This window comes from Chiloscyllium punctatum, chromosome 10, assembly GCF_047496795.1.
Source record: "Chiloscyllium punctatum isolate Juve2018m chromosome 10, sChiPun1.3, whole genome shotgun sequence".
Taxonomy (NCBI): Eukaryota; Metazoa; Chordata; class Chondrichthyes; order Orectolobiformes; family Hemiscylliidae; genus Chiloscyllium; species Chiloscyllium punctatum.
In genome coordinates, this window is record NC_092748.1 from 87,780,958 (window position 1) to 87,798,624 (window position 17,667).

A 17,667-nucleotide genomic window follows, 5' to 3' on the forward strand; every position below is an offset into this window, starting at 1 on the left:
CAGCTACTCATGATGTCAAAATAAATATTGTCCCTTTGCCCACATCTATTATAAGGTCAGTTTTCACTTGTCCTAAGAACAAACCTTTCTGTTTTTCCTAAATGCCTTGGGGTGGCTGGTGTCAGTGACCTCTTCTCCTTGACCTATCACCTTCATCCCCTCCCCCACCCACCCATTGTACTCTATGCTACTTTCTCCCCACCCCCACCCTCCTCTAGCTTATCTCTCCACGCTTCAGGCTCACTGCCTTTATTCCTGATGAAGGGCTTTTGCCCGAAACATCAATTTCGAAGCTACTTGGATGCTGCCTGAACTGCTGTGCTCTTCCAGCACCACTAATCCAGAATCTGGTTTCCAGCATCTGCAGTCATTGTTTTTACCTATTGTTTTTACCTGGTGTCAGTGACCTGATAACCTCAATAACCATTATCTATATCTTGTCTTTTGTATTTTTTGAAGAGATTGTTCATATTTGGGAAAGGTAAGTAACTACTGTAGCAGCAATTACATGAGGTCCCATGTTACACAGGAAAAAAACAAGAGAAGGCCATATTTAACTGCACCCAAATTTCCAACACTATCTGTTTGTAAATGTTAAAAGATCTCAATATACTCAGGCATGTTTCTACGAAGCTAGCGATGAAGTGAAATAACTAAGGTACTTCTCACTATTGAATAATTATCATGCAAGACATCGTTTGGCCTTGTGAATTTGAACGGCTCTTGTGAGGGTATTATCCACTTATTTAGTTTTATTACCAACTCTGAGTGAGATCGATAATATTTTCCATTCGTAGCTTGCACTTAGCACCTGACAGATCATGGAAAACAATGCAGGTTGTGCTCAACACCATGAATACCCAATGCAGTATCGTCATCTTCTCCCCCAGAACCTTCATAATCCTTTCTATCTAACACTTCTTGAACTGCCAATCTCAACTCACCCGCCGCATCCACCATCTTGAACTGTAACTCCAATGTTTATCCTTAAACAGTTTAGATTAGATTAGATTAGATTACTTACAGTGTGGAAACAGGCCCTTTGGCCCAACATGTCCACACCGCCCCGCCGAAGCGCAACCCACCCATACCCCTACATCTACCCCTTACCTAACACTACGGGCAATTTAGCATGGCCAATTCACCTGACCTGCACATCTTTGGACTGCGGGAGGAAACCGGAGCACCCGGAGGAAACCCACGTTTAGTTGTGCCCATCGTTGCAGCAGCATTCCAATTATAGTTGCCAGGTATGCTTCAGAGTGCAGCATTAGTGTACTGAAATGGACTACAAGTGGAGCAGAGATGGGTCATGGTGGGGCAGAGAGGTTGGTATCCATGGACATGCAGTGTATGCAGCTAAAGCTCTTGGACCATTCCCTGAGTTGCAAGTGCTGGATGTCCTGGATTGAGTCTGAATGAGAAATCAGTGAGCTGGAGTCACTAGATACCCCCTCTGGCTTGCCTGACAAGAATTGTTGACTTTGAGTTTCTATCTCATGGATGTCAGGATAGGATACTGCATATCAATGAGTTGAGATTAAGGAACAATGTGGGTGTTACTGAGTGATAATTCTTATTATTAGGCTTCTTGCTGTTCACAAGTGAGAATCTTGTTTTGACATCTGAAATTTAGTTGGAAAATAGGATTTGTTGATGCCAGAATTGAGACAGGCCTTGGCTAACTTTTCACATAATTCTCCCAAATTTTTAACCACGTTGCTCACATGGGAAAATTCTACCATGTGACTCTTTTTAGCAATACTTAAACTTTGAAGTAATGTTATCAACAAAGTGGATAATGTAGAACTTCACAAGACCACAGACATATTGGAGGAATTGGCAGACAAGCAACAGATAAAATTTAATGTAGAGGAGGGTGAAGCAATCCATTGGGCTATTAAGAATGCAGAGAGACTTTTGAAACAAAGGGTACAATTCTTAAGGGATTGCAAGAGCAGAGAAGATGGCAAAACAGCTTTAGAGAAGTGTTAGCGTATGGCATTCTTAGTTTAACAAAAGAAACTTTGGAAAGATCTCATCAGAAGACATAATAGCAAAAGGCTTCACTCTTCTTTCTCAATGACATCCTTTAAAGACACTTGAAACCAGTGAAATAATACTCCCAATTCTTCACTCTGGGATAGTTCCAGCAGATTGGAAAACAGCAAATGTGACACCATTGTTTAAAAAAGGTGGGAGACAAAATATGGGGAATTCTACGTTGGTTAGCTTAACCTCTGTGGTGGGGAAAATGCTCAAAACTATCATCAAGAGAGAAACAGCAATACTTTTAGATTTAAATTGTCTCACTGGACAGTTGCAGCATGGATTCATGAAAGCTGGTCATGTTTAAGTAATTTACTGGAATTCTGTGAAGACATTATGAGTGCAATGGACAATGGGGACCCAGTAGATGTGGTGTATCTGGATTTCCAAAAGGCATTTGACAAGGTGCCACATGAAAGGCTGCTACATAAGATAAAGGTGCATAACATTATGGGCAATGTATTAGCATGAATAACAGATTAGTTAACTAACAGGAAGCCAAGATTGGGGATAAATGGTACTTTTCTGGTTGGCAATCAGTGACTAGAGATGTACCTCAGGGATCAGTGTTGGAACTGCAATTGTTAAGTTTACATAACTGATTTGGAACTGGGGACCAAATATATAGTGGTGTGAAAGTTTATGGATGACACTAAGATGAGTGGTAGAGCAAAGTGTGCAGGGGACTCTATAAGTTTCCAGAGAGATATTGATAGTTTAAGTGAGTGGGCAAAGATGTGGCAGATGGAGTACAATGTTGATAAATGTGAAGTCATCCGATTTGATAGGAATAACAGTAAAAACTACTATTGGAATCGTAAAAAATTGCATCATGCTGTGCAGAGGGACCTGGGTGTCATGAATCGCATAAGGTTGGTTTGCATGTGCAACAGGTACATTAGTTGGTCTATAATGTTATTTCATCAGTGCAAATTGGCTATAACGTGATTGATGAATTGCGGATGTTGATTGCATAACGCAAACTTTCTGCTGAATAGATATAGAGTGTTTTTCATAACACAATCTTCTAAAGCATGATTTTCTATAGCAGAAGGTTACAGAGGAACACAATTGTCACGTTATAGCAGAATGACCTGTAATTAAGAAGGCAAATGGAATTTTGTCCTGCATTGCTGGAGGGATTGAGTTTAAAAGCAGGGAGGTTATTTTGCAGCTTTTTGGGGTGCTGGTGAGCCCACACCTAGAGCACTGCATGCAGTTTTTGTCTTCTTCATTGAGAAAGGATGTACTGGCACAGGAAGGAGTGAAGAGCAGATTCACTAGGTTGATTTTGGAGTTGAGTGAGTTGGTTTATGAGGACAGAATGAGTTGACCGGGATTATATTCACTGGAATTTAGAAGAATGAGAAAGAATCTTATAGAAACATATAAAATTATGAGGGGAATAGGTAACATGGAAACAGGGAGGTTGTTTCAACTGGTGGGTGAAACAGAAATCAGAGGGCATAGTCTCAAAATTAGGGGGACCAGATTTAGGACCGAGTTGAGGAGGAACTTCTTCACCCAAAGGGTCATGAATCTGTGGAATTCCTTGCCCAGTGAAGGAGTTAAGACTTCCTCATTGAATGTTTTTAAAGTTAAGATAGATAATTTTTTGAACAGTAAAGGAATTAAGGATGATGGTCAGAGGGCGGGTAAGTGGAGCTGAGGTCATGCAAAGATCAGCCATGATCTTATTGAATGGCGGAGCGGGCTCAAAGGCATAGATGGCTGACTCCTGCTGCTGGTTCTTATGTTCTTACTTAAATTATGAGACCATAAAACAAAACTCTGAACATTCCCTTGTGATTCTCTCCATTACTGGCTCTCCTTGAGACACATAAAAACAAGATAACTCATTGACTTTTCTCACTGAACTCAAAGAAAACAAAACAACTCAAGGCTTTTTCCAGCTATTTGGAATATTTTATGCTATTACTTTTATGTACATCAGCTCTTATGGATCATTTCTTCAGAACTGGACCCATTATGGTTTTCTTATCTGTTTTTCTCTAGGTCATAAATTTCAACCTAGTAAATATTTTAGCAATTGTCTTACAGGTAACTTGATAATCATTTAGCTTAAGTTGCATGATGTCTTGAAAATTGTTTTGACAGACCGCCATAAAATGAATTTCTGATATTTGCAAAAAGAATGTCATCTTCACAGAATTAAAAAAAAACACAATCCATTTACTTTTACTTCAGAACTCAAGTTCCCAAGCAACAATAAAATGTTCTCAAGAATCATCAAATTTTGCTGAATTTTCTGGGCTCACAGCTTTAGAAAAACCACATAAAGTTTTGCAAAAATAAATAATTACAGGTTAGTTAGCTTCTTTTATGCAACTTTGTGTATCTTACATGTACATAGTACATAACCTCTTGATGCTTTATTTCAATTCACTCAGGGCATGTAGGCTTTGCTAGCTGAAACAGCATTTATTACCCATCATTAGTTACTCCTGAGAAGGTGGTGATGAGTTACTTTCTTGAACTGCTGCAATCTACCTCACCTAAATAGATCCAAAATGTCATTAGGGAGAGAGTTTCAGAATTATGATCTAGCAACACTGAGGATTCTCACTTTATTTGTGTAGGGTTAGAACAATAGTTATCTTTGTTGTCTTGGAATCCCTCCCTGTTGGAGAAAGTGAAAGTTACCCAACACTACATCTTGGAGATAGAAGTCCAAAGCCTTTAACAACAGCAACAGTAGCATTAACAATAAGCAACCCTTACTGCACTTATGACATACATACAACTATGTGGTCTATAAAAGTCTGAGTGAATATTCTTCATGCTGAATCTCCATACTCCACGAACTAGTCTTGAAGCAATACCTAACATTGCTACCACAATTAGTGAATGAAACACCACTCTTCATCCTCAATTTCCTTCTTAATACTTGCTATAATCTTTCCCACATTAGTGCCTGCATCAAGTCAGGATCAAGACACTTCTGATTTAAGCATGAAGAATTCTTCATGTCTACTTTAGTCAATGCTCTTTCCTCAGTGAAGGTCATTTATGATGAGCACATTAGCACAGTTAAAAAAAAATTTCTCATATGTTATTTCTTGAAAAAAAAAGAACAAATTGACACAACAGATTATGAGACTAACATATAATTACTACTGTAATCTTACACAACCTTTCAAATCCTAGAGATCTAGGATTGCAAAATTCCTCCTCCAAAATATGTCAACAATTCCATGCTCAGATATAAGGAGCTCTTTACAGTGAGGTTGTTGTGTTGCCATTATTTCTTACACCATGTGTCCTCTGCTTATGTGAACATTTGTTCTCAAAAAATAAAAGCAGTGAGGATGTAACATGAGGATGTAACATAATGATGCAACCAACATAAATAGATCACAATGGGTTTTCATGGCATGAAATGTTTTGAATGAAAGACTTGTTTTTATTTCTCCTACTTGATTTGAATTTTATTTTAACAGCTCCTTGCATTTTGTGCAGGCTATTACTTCCTGTTAGGTGAATTGCACACAGGTAGCAATAGCTAGTCGTGCTGAACTGATTTTACTGGGTATTAGCACTTGTGCAACATAAAACTTTTTTTTAGCATAGCAGGTTGTTGTTTCAGATGGTTTACCAACTGCATTTTCTTTTACTATTCATATATATCATGTGCAATAACTTGACCACAGCATGGGTCCTGCATTCCTCAACTTTTGATTCAGCCACTTCCACCAGGTGTCTTGCAAAGACCTTCAAGTTATTGACATTGGGTCCACTATGTAGCTCAACATCCATAGAAGCTGTCTCCTTTTGCTGCAAACTTAAGAACATTTTTGACATTGTTTTCAGTTGGTAGCTCTGTCACAAAGCCAGGAAGTCACGGTTACAATTTCAGAAAATTCCCGATGAAGGGCTCATGCCCGAAAGCTCGATTTTCCTGCTCCTTAGATGCTGACTGACCTGCTGTGCTTTTCCAGGAACACTCTAATCTTGACTCTTATCTCCGGCATCTACAGTCCTCACTTTTGCCTAGTTGGAGTTGAGTGCCAGGTTTGGGGAAGTATGGTGCCAAGTGTGTTTGGTCCCAAGTGTGTAGAGGTAGGGAGCCAAGTGATAAGATATCAAATGCAGGGGCTACATCATGGTGACTGGGAGATGGTGTGTCCGGTGATTGATCTAATGACAGTTTTAGAGCCAGCATTGGGTGGTGTAGTGTTTGTACTGGGGCTTGGGGGTGGGATACCAGGGATGGAACAGGGAGATGTTGGATCTTAGTGGTGGTGAAGGTTTGTCAGATCCAATGGCTGGGAAAAGGTTTGGGTCCTAGGTGATTCCAGGGAGATGGACCCAGAACAAAACAGTGTAAAAACAAGGTAAAAACAATGACTACAGATGCTGAAAACGAAAGACTGGATTAGTGGTGCTGGAAGAGCACAGCAGTTCAGGCAGCATCCAACGAGCAGCGAAATCGACGTTTTGGACAAAAGCCCTTCATCAGGAATAAAGGCAGTGAGCCTGAAGCGTGGAGAGATAAGCTAGAGGAGGGTGGGGGTGGGGAGAGAGTAGCATAGAGTAGGAAATGACCTGGGAGTTGCAGTGGGAGAGGGACTCCCTGAGATTCTTGTAGAGAGAGGAGGAAAACTTCTTCAAGGCAGGCATCCTTGCAAGAGGATTCGCAGTAGGGTTAAAATCAACAAGGTAAAAACAATGACTGCAGATGCTGAAAACCAAATACTGGATTAGTAGTGCTGGACGAGCACAGCAGTTCAGGCAGCACAACAGTGTCAGGTACAAGGGAAAAGGACATTGGGTTAGGTTCGACGGGTTGTGAGGGATTTGCAAATGCATGATGTAAGTTTGGTGGTGGGGGATAGGGGTGTAGGGGAGAGCTGGTCTGTTGATTATTTACTCAGGGGTTAGACTAAGCATTTACATTCTAACTTTTCCTGAGTAACAATTTATGTAACTGCAGTGGGACACTCCAAAATCTCTGGTTTCTGTGGATATTTTCAGTGGGTACTATGCAGACGGCAGTGGCCCAGCTGAAACTTCAACTTCTCAGACAATTCTTTCAGTGTTTTCAACCACGGATATTCCACAGGATCCTTAGGCGCAACTACCATTTACAGTGTAGAAGTGATTAACTGGCCATCACGACACCCAGGCCAGTACCATTAACTTAATCAATTGAAGTTAATTTGCAATACTGTACTGTAAGATTTTGTTCAGAGAAACAAGTGTTTGACAACTTTTAGCAAAATTTCCTGAATATTTGAAATTAAGTAAATTTTAAGTATACTTGCTTGATGTGTTTTTAAGAAAAAGGTATAATTAGTCCAGGATCATGACTCTGACCTGCAAACTTTGCCTGACAGTAGATGACATTTCACTTTTTAAAATACACGGATTACAAAATTAGGGATTATTTTACAATCTTGCTAGTTCTTGTTAAACAACAATTAAAATGGGCAAATCACTTATTTTTGAATAAATGATTACATGGCCCATACAACTTTATGAGATTAGCTAGAGGAGTACTCTCAATTTCACTGTAAAACTATCGGTACAAGTCACAATCAATGGAACTGCCCTGCTAGTTTGTGCACATAATGGACTCTCAACATTGATCTCTTTATCTTTGAGAAATTACCATTTATATTACTTCAATACGATATCTATAAAAATCAAATATTAACTTTAATATTTAATGAGTAAACTAAAGATCAAAATGGGAACTTTGTCACTTAAATAAAAGCAAAGAAACATAAAATATGAATATCACAATTAATCATTTCATCTTTTTGTGCATAGCTTAACTTTTCCTGACACTGATTGCTGACAGTTTCCAGTTGGATTATTTCAACTAATTTTATGACAATATACCATTCAATTGATTTAATATAGACAATATGTAATCTCCATTCACATGGAACTGTTTTACGTCCTATAATTAGCACGTGACTTCAAAATTTTAGAATGTGTTTTATTGTAAAGCTTCCCCAGGATATGAGTATTGGTAGTTGCAAGACTTTGACTTGCATACACCCAAGCTATTAGTCAGTACACTGGGTTGAGGAGATTTTAACTTTTTCCCACTTGAGGGAATTTGGGAAATCTTTGATTATAACTGGAGGTGCTGAACTTACTGTTCTATTTCACCGAACTCCATTTTCCTTGGATTGTCTGCTAGGTAGCCTGATAAATCTACATAAATTGAGGTTCTACAACATACATAAGATGCATTAATGCCTTTTATAGTTGGGCAGAATGTCTGTCATGATACTCTGCTCATTAAACCTTAAAGTACAATGGAACAGTCTGGGAAAGATGAGAACTAAATTAATATGTGAGAGATCAGCAACCGGAGGTGTTCTATTCTTGATTTGCATGAATAATATGGAGATGATGTCACTCCAGGTGCATCACTTTCCTTTCCGTTATTACCATAAACACACCATAAGTTACCTTATCTTGTGTCTGGGTCATTCAATATTTGCTAGACAACAAACACCAAGTTTAAATTGAACTACAGGTATAATTTCAGGTAGATTTACAGTGGTCACAATACTATAACAAATACTGCAATGAAACTCTTGCATTATCAAGTGTTTGCTGAAGAATCCTTTTCCACCTCTGGCTCAATGCTCAAGCTATCCTTTAATAACAGGAGTAAAACCTATTACAAGTTGAAAGCCAGGCATTTAGTGAGCTTCCTCACTCAAAAATAGCTCCATGAATGTTATCAATCAGATCAGCTGTATACCTGCTGTCAAAATGCTTGAAACATAAAGGATTAAAAGCAAGATTGCTACCTACTTTTCTTTTATTTTTAAAAACACAATTTAGACGGTCTGATAATGCATCCTAAGAATAGAATTTATGGTAATTTACTAAAGGACTTGCTACAAATACTGTAACTTACCCAGTATTTCCTAAATTGCAAAAAGCACAGTACTGCAAAGCATTCCACATACACGATTGCATAAATCTATTTTTAAACTTCTACAAAGTATCAGTGAAGACTAACAAAGCCATTAATGTTAAGATTGAGATGGTGATTACAGTATGTGATAGATTGGACCCATTGAGATTTCACATTAAGCCAAACTGAAAATGTTTCATTCGAAACCACTTTAAATGTGCTTTATTTCTATGTGGGGAGAACTTAGAGCATTACTTACATAAATCTTACACAAGAATAAATTGGCAGAAGAAGCTGAAGATTTGTGGGATGTTTCTCTTTTGCAACCTATCTCCAAAAAAAATTCCTCAAATTTTAGTAGGCTTTGGCTAAATCAGTTAACACCTGCATAAATGTTCAAAGGCACATTCTCTGCCCATTTATACCTAAGCATTGCAACGAGGGATGCTAAAACTCATGGAGGATTGCATTTTACATATCGAAGCAGTCTTCAGTCTGTTCATTCCTCAGTTAACATCACAATTGCATCCGGCTGGCCTTTGGAATCAATTGAATGCTAAAGGTTTCACATGATTTTCATGTTTGAATGCCTAGTTTTAAGATATGCATGATTCGTGGATGAAAGCCACTTTCATGGCATTATAGTTTCAGTGTAGTCGAGACATGTTGAGAGCATTATTGAAATAACTGACAAAACAAAAAAGAAGTATAATTTATTCATTTCACATTAATGAATGGAGCTAATACCCAAAGGAGAAACCACAACGAAATCCAGAGTGGAGTCCCAGAAGCATTTGATTTTTCCCTCAAGTTAGCAGCTCTTGTAACTATCTAGGCTGTAGATGTAAAGGGCTTTGTTATTCATTGGGTATCAGTTTACAAGCTCAGGATTGAGTTACAAATGAATTAATGAATCAGTTTATTATCACATGTATTTTCAGATGAGAAAACGAGTACAATACTGTGAAAAGCTTTCCACTGTCATCACAGTCCAGCACCATTTTGAATAGTTTTAAGAACAAAAAAAAAGATATATTTTAAAGAGAATCCATCAGTCCTGAGCCAACTCATCGTCAATGCCGCTTGCACCACCATCCCTCCTCTACCACAGCGTCGCTGCCTGCACCAGACCCACCAACATCAGAGTTGCATCTCTTGCCGCTAGGCCCAACTTAATGTCACCGTGATACCGTTCTGCCACCGCTTCCCTATTGTAAGTGCTGTATCCAAACAACACCAAAGTCGCCAATCCTCAGCCATTTTTCAGTGCTAGGCCCACCTCACTGGCATCGCCTTTGTAGCACCCACTGATTCCAATTACAGGACTCGTTCTTTCCCCGGAAATGTAAGTAGGTGCTCACTCTACGTCCATGTTGTGCCCAGAGGAGCCCATGCTGGACTCCCTCACCAACTACAATCCTGCCCGAGCTCAGGACAAGAGATAAGTGTAGGAAAAGAGAAGAAAAAGAAACAAGAAAAGAGAAGAAAGGTAAAGAAAAACAGTCAGAGTGGACGGGCCCTGGCTCAGGAGCCCTGCTCCAACGCTACCTTGATGATGCCTGATGCTAGGCAAAGTGTAGTTCCTGAAAGGGGCATGCATCAAACAAAAAGAAATTTCAGCTTGAAAGCAGGAATGCAAGGACTATGGGCTGTTTTATAGACAATGACTGACACTCAATTACAAGTGTGTACAAAACAAGCTTGACTGACTTTGCTTCAACATTGCTGCTCTAGAAGAAAGCAGATTAGCTGTCACAGGCTTTAATTGAGAGGGTAATTACTTCTGCCACAGGCACAGAAAGAGTGCTGCAGATTGTCATGAACATGGTGCAGAATTTATAGTGAACGACCAGCCGACACTTCTAAATAAGTCATAGGTGGCAACCTGGAAGCACTTCATCATTGTGCAATTATTATCTAACAGGCTTATTTGAAATCACAAGCTTTCTCTTTGTCAGGTGAAGTGAAAAGAAGCACTTCAGGAACAGATTTATGGACTATAACCTGGTGTTGTGTGATTTTTGACTTTGTCCACCCTCGTCCAATACTAGCACCTCCATATCACAATTATCATCTGTTGGAGACAAAGTCAACATCATACATGCCCTCCCTGCTTTTATTCAAAGATTCTCTCAGTGGCGTTCTGCAGAACATTCCAATTGATGAGAGGCTATTCACACTGGATGACTTCAGTGTATGTATTCAGAAAGAATGATATTCGTGGCCAACGTGCCTCAGTCACCAAGGCTAAGCAAGATCAATGACTTCCTGAATTTTGTGGTCTTAATTGTCTCTGCTTCATCAATACTTTCTGTCAAAGTGGACATCACCACAAGATATCATGGTATCACCAAAGTCTGGACATTGGCATAATTGAATCTAGTCATTATGAGAAGTCATATCTGTGTTGCATTCTCCATACTCACAGTCTTACTGAACAGACTAAGAAACCAATCACTCTCTTGTCAGCAGCAGAGCAAAACTGTAACCCTGAAGGTTTCAAAATTCTAAACACAATGTGCTGCCGTGTTTCAATATCCCTTGCACAAGTAATGATGCTAAATGTGAACAAGTTGCACTCTCATGAGAACGAGACATCAAAGATTAAACAGGAGTGCTGATGTTAATATCAATGAAGCTGAAAAGTCACTGAGGTTGATCATGGAGTGGCAGGAGCATCACTTGGTAAAGGTGAAACCGGTAAGAAAGATTGTTTTGAGATCTAATTGGCTGAGTAAATACCAGTCACTGATCCAAATAAAACCAAAATCCTACTTAATACACATTGTAAATACTGCTAAAACATCGCACAATCTGAAAGTAGCCCAGATAATTCTGTAAAAATTGGAGATACTCTGCATATTAACATTGAAACAACTTCTCTCAAGAAATCCAAACTGGCTGTGATATTTGAAATCTAAGAGGCATGTATACAGGGGTCAAGAAACCACTTGCTCCCCTGAAATAGTCTGATTTACCAACAACCATGCTATTGTACCAAATGTTAGTGTGAGCAATATTCCTGTGCAGTGATCATCTCCCAATCCACTCTTAATGCACGCTTAAATCTTCCACTCATGGATGAGTTAGACAACAAAGGTACGCATGGAAAATGGTGCCGTTTTCAAGAATTCTGCAAAAATGAGGTGAGGAAACATTATTTCACACAACAGGAAGACACAGCCTGGAATTGTGGAGAGGGCAAGATTCATTAAGGTATTCAAGAAGGTATTAGAATGTTGTTTAACTATAAACAATATGCAGAGTTAAAGATGGAGAGTAGTGTAAAGTTAAAATGTTCAGGGAGCAGGTACAGACATGATGGGTTGAAAGGTTTACTTCTGCACGGCAACAATATTTACATTCAGTAATTCATCATTTGAGCTTGAGATGCCTAATGAACAGCAGAGCACTGGCAAGGGCACAGTCCTAGTTGAACCACTCAAGCGCAGAAAGTCTTTTGCCACGTTTTTATGACCTTCTCCTTCACTACTGGGACAGAGGCTCCACTTACAGAAGATGTGCAACTTCATGATCAACAAATGTTATAAAAACAAAGCTGACAAAAGTGTTATGATCCCAAGTGATGATCTTAATGGACAATTTGGATGCCAGAATGAAAGGTAGATTTTTCTTTTTCTTTGGTTATCTAAGATGATGACAAGTGATTGAAATAAAATCACATAATTTCATTACATGAATTTAGGAGAGTGATATGTGCTTCTTGTCAGATTCTTGACAGTTCAAGTGTTACTGCGGATTACATCTGCAATAAACGCTGTTGGTTCCGAATCTTATCAGATCGAATGGATCAGTTGGAGAGACAGTAAGAAGCAATGAGGAAATTGCAACAGCAACAGTATGTGATTGATGGCAGTTATAGGATGGGGGGATGTCTCAGATACAGTAACACAGATGGGTTAACTTCAGGAAAGATAAGAGAGGTAGGCAGCTAGTGTAGGAGTCTTCTGAGGCTATACCCATTTCAAACAAGTATGCTGTTTCAGAAAATGTAGAGGATAATGGATTCTCAGGGGAACATAGCACGAACAGCCAAGTTTCTGGTATTGAGACTGGCTCTAATGCAACGAGGGGAACGTCAGGTTCCAAGAGATCAATTGTGTTAGGGGATTCTCTAGTCCGACGTTTCTGTGGCCAGCAGTGAAAAATCAGAATGGTGCGTTGCTTCCCTGGTGCCAGGATCAAGGAGAGTGGCCAGCAAGAGGTCATTGTACACATGGAACCAGCAGCATTCTGAAGGGAGATTACGGAGAGTTAGGCAGGAATTTAAAAAGGAGGTCCTTGAGAGTAGTAATATCTGGATTACTCCCGGTGCTACGAGCTAGTGAGGGCAGGAATAGGAGAATAGAGCAGATGAATGCATGGTTGAAGAGCTGGTGTAGGGGAGAAGGATTCACATTTTTGGACCATTGGAGTGTCTTTTAGGGTAGAAGTGACCTGTACAAGAAGGACAGATTGCACCTAAATTGGAAGGGGCTAATGTACTGGCAGGGAGATTTGCTAGAGCTGCTCAGGAGGATTTAAGCTAGTAAGGTGGGAAGGTGGGGGGGGGGAGGGGGGAGGGGGGAGACCCAGAAAGATAGTGAGGAAAGAGATCAATCTGAAACCGGTAAGTTGAGAACAGAAGCGAGTCAAACTCTCAGGTCTGGCAGGGACAAGATAGGACTAATAACTTAAACTGCATTTATTTCAATGCAAAGGGCCGAACAGGGAAGGCAGATGAACTCAGGGCATGGTTGGAACATGGGACTGGAATAACATAGCAATTACAGAAACATGGCTCAGGGTTGAACAGGACTGGCAGCTTAATGTTCTAGGATACAAATGCGACAGGAAGGATAGAAATCGAGGCAAGAGAGGAGGGGGAATGGCGTTTTTGATAAGTTATAGCATTACAGCTATGCTGAGGGAGGATATTCCTTGAAATATATCCAAGGAAGTTATTTGGGTGGAACTGAGAAATAAGAAAGGGATGATCGCCTTGTTGGGATTGTGTTATAGACCTCCCAATAGTCAGAGGGAAATTCATAAACAAATTTGTAAGGAGATCTCAGCTATCTGTAAGAATAATAGGATGGTTATGGTAGGGGATTTTAACTTTCCAAACATAAACTGGGACTGCCATAGTGTTAAGGATTTACATGTAGAGGAATTTGTTAAGTGTGTACAAGAAAATTTTCTGATTCAGTATGTGGATCCACCTTTTAGAGAAGGTGTAAAACTTGACCTACTCTTGGGAAATAAGGCAGGGCTGAGGTGTCAGTGGGGGAGCACTTTGGGGCCAGCAACCATAATTCTATTAGATTTAAAATAGTGGTGGAAAAGGATAGACCAGATCTAAAAGTTGAAGTTCTAAATTGGAGGAAGGCCAATTTTGACGGTATTAGGTAATAACTTTCAAAAGCTGATTGGGGACAGATGTTTGCAAGTAAAGGGCTGGCTGGAAAATGGGAAGCCTTCAGAAATGAGATAACGAGAATTCAATGAAAGTATATTCCTGTTAGGGTGAAAGGAAAGGGTGGTAGATATAGGGAATGCTGGATGATGAGAGAAATCGAGGGTTTGGTTAAGAAAAAGAAGAAAGCATACATGAGGTACAGACAGGATAGATCGAGTGAATCCTTAGAAGAGTATAAAGGCAGTAGGAGTATACTAAAGAGGGAAATCAGGAGGGAAAAAAACAGGGACGTGAGAAAGCTTTGGCAAATAGAATTAAGGAGAATCCAAAGGGTTTTTACAATAACATTAGGACAAAAGGGTAAATAGGGAGAGAATAGGGGCCCTCAAAGATCAAGAAGGCGGCCTTTGTGTGGAGCCGCAGAAAATGGGGGAGATACTAAATAAGTATTTTGCATCAGTATTTACTGTGGAAAAAGATATAGAAGATACAGAATGTAGGAAAATAGATGGTGAAACCTTGCAAAATGTCCATATTACAGAGGAGGAAGTGCTGGATGTCTTGAAACAGGTAAAAGTGGATAAATCCCCAGGATCTGATCAGGTGTACCCTAGAACTCTGTAGGAAGCTAGAGAAGTGATTGCTGGGTCTCTTGCTGAGATATTTGTGTCAGAGAAATTATACCTTTATCTCAAGTCCTGAGGTTTTTACAATACCCGATTCCTGACATTTTCTTTTCCATGGACTATGGAATCAATTTGTTGAGACCTTTCCAAGCCTGCTGATGGAAACTTTTCACAAACCTGAAACCTAAACTTTTTTAGTTCTAATATTTTGCGGATTTCTAACCAAACTGTCCTGATTGAGAAACCTTGTACTAAACTCTCCTTCTGAGAAGACTGGTTCTCTGCACTGCCATTAACGCTTTTCGGTGGAGAAACTAACCACTGCTTCTGAACCTAGCCCTGGCGTTTTCTGGCCTCAACTTGAAAAAACAAAAGCTCATCCTAGATTCTTTTTAAAACAAAGCTAATGGCCTCAAATTCTTAACCTACCTTGTCAGAAACCTACATTTCCGACAGCTTTCCATTAAACATAAAGTCACCATAGACTTACCAGACCATCAACCTGCTTTCTCATCAGAGAGAGAACCAATTGGGGGTGGTTTAACCTGAGAGTCACCATGCATAGGTGAGGGGAGAGGTTAAGAAGGAGAGTCCTTCATGGTAATCTCGGCCTTTACAGGAATTGAAACATGCTTTTGACATTATTTTAGATTGGAAACCAGCTATCCAGCCAACTGAGTTTATGAACCCCTCAGTTTCCATGAACACAATAGGGGCGGCAGTCACTTGCTTTACGAAACATACTGGTTTTCAATCATTGTTTCAGAAGTTTCAGAAGGACTGTCTAATTTTGAATTCTTCAAAAGAAAACCCTTCTCGGATGTAACCTCCTCTGCCTCGATACTGAAATCCAAATCACAGAGGAGACTACAACAACTGTAAGGAGATCTCACTGCTCAGTATCATGGAAACGTCCTTGCTGCAGTCATATTTCAGAGATCTATCTACTTGCAGACCAAGTGACCAGGATACACATGCAGTTTTTTTGTTAAAGAGATTATAGTTTCCACATATCAGGACCAAGAAACATATAGGGAATCCTATTACTTTGTTTTTGCGATCTCAGTGAGGTATTCAATGATCCACAAGATCTAATCAGTGCTCCACACGATCTTGGGAAAAAAATGGCTGTCGAACAAAGCTCCTCAGTCTCATGAGATTTGCATTGTCCCTGTCAACATGCAGTTTGATACTTCACTTCCAATGTGTGAAAACGAAGAATGAAGTGAAATCATGATGCTTGCTAGCCCCACACTGCTTGGCGTCTTCTTCCTGCTTCTGACATTTACATTGACTTCAGATGAAAAAAGTCTACGTGAGCAACAGATTAGATAAGTTCAAGAGCTTCTCAAGACTGAAACCGAAGACAGAAAAAAAATTGTTTGCCAATCAGGGAACTCTACACTGATGATGTAGTACTAATTACCCACATGAAAAATCAGCTTGGAAAACCTTGACGGCACGGTGGCTCAGTGGTTAGCACTGCTGCCTCACAGCGACAGGGACCCAGATTTGGTTCCAGCCTTGGGCCACTGTCTGTGTGGAGTTTGCACCTTCTTTCCATGTCTACCTGGGTTTAGATTAGGTTAGATTAGATTCCCTACAGTGTGGAAACAGGCCCTTCAGCCCACTGACCCTCCGAAGAGTAACCCTTCTGACTAACGCACCAGCACTATGGACAATTTAGCATGGCGAATTCACCTGACCTGCACATCTTTGGAGTGTGGAAGGAAACTCCACACAGACAGTTGCCCGAGGCTGGAATCGAACCTTGGGAACCTGGTGCTGTGAGGCAGCAGTGCTAACCACTGAGCCACCGTGCCACCTATTTTTTTTTGTTTTTTTTAAAAAAAATATTTTTTACCAGCAGCTTGGTGGAATTCTGGTAGCGGCGGACCTCTCTCACTCCCACTCCCACTACCCATGAAGCTCCGGTACTTGGGTTTTCTCCCACAGTCCAAAGATGTGCAGGTCAGGTGAGTTGGCCATGCTTGATTGTCCATAGTGTTAGGTGCATTAGTCAGAGGGAAGGTGGGTTATTCTTTGGAGGGTCAGTGTGGACTTGTGGGGCTGAATGGCCTGTTTCCACACTGTAGAGAATCTAACTTCTGGATCACCTCTCTGATCCCTCTACTTATTCATCCTGACTATAAGCATTATTATTTTGTGTGCTTGTCTCCGACTAAGCAGACAAGATAACACAGGCAAAAAGTGAGGACTGTAGATGTGGAAACCAGAGTTTAGATCAGAGTTGTGCTGGAAAAGCACAGCAGGTCAGGCAGCATCTGAGGAGTGGGAAAATCGACGTTTCAAGCAAAAGCCCTTCATCAGGAATTGAGGCAGGAAGCCTCCAGCTGGACAGATAGATGGGGGGTGGGGGGTGGGATGGGACTGGGGAGAAGGAATCAAAGAGTACAGTAGGTGAATGGGGGTGGGGATGGAGGTGATAGGTGAGGGGGAGGTGGAGCAGATAGGTGGGAAGGGAGATTGGCAGGTAGGTCAGGTCATGGGGACAGTGCTGAGCTGGAAGGTTAGAACTGGGGTGAGGTGGGGGGAGGGGAAATGAGGAAACTGGTGAAGTCCACATTGATGCCCTGGGGTTCCGAGGCGGAAGATGAGGCGCTCCTCCTCCAGGCGGCGGGTGGTGAGGGAGTGGTGGTGGAGGAGGC

The 17,667-nt window shown here is 40.5% G+C and overlaps 1 protein-coding gene across 1 annotated transcript in view; it reads right to left on the reverse strand.

The window, feature by feature from the left end:
* Nucleotides 1-17,667, reverse strand: part of LOC140482363 (low-density lipoprotein receptor-related protein 1-like) — a 1,932,271-nt gene that overhangs the window by 839,703 nt on the left and 1,074,901 nt on the right. The window lies entirely within an intron of this gene.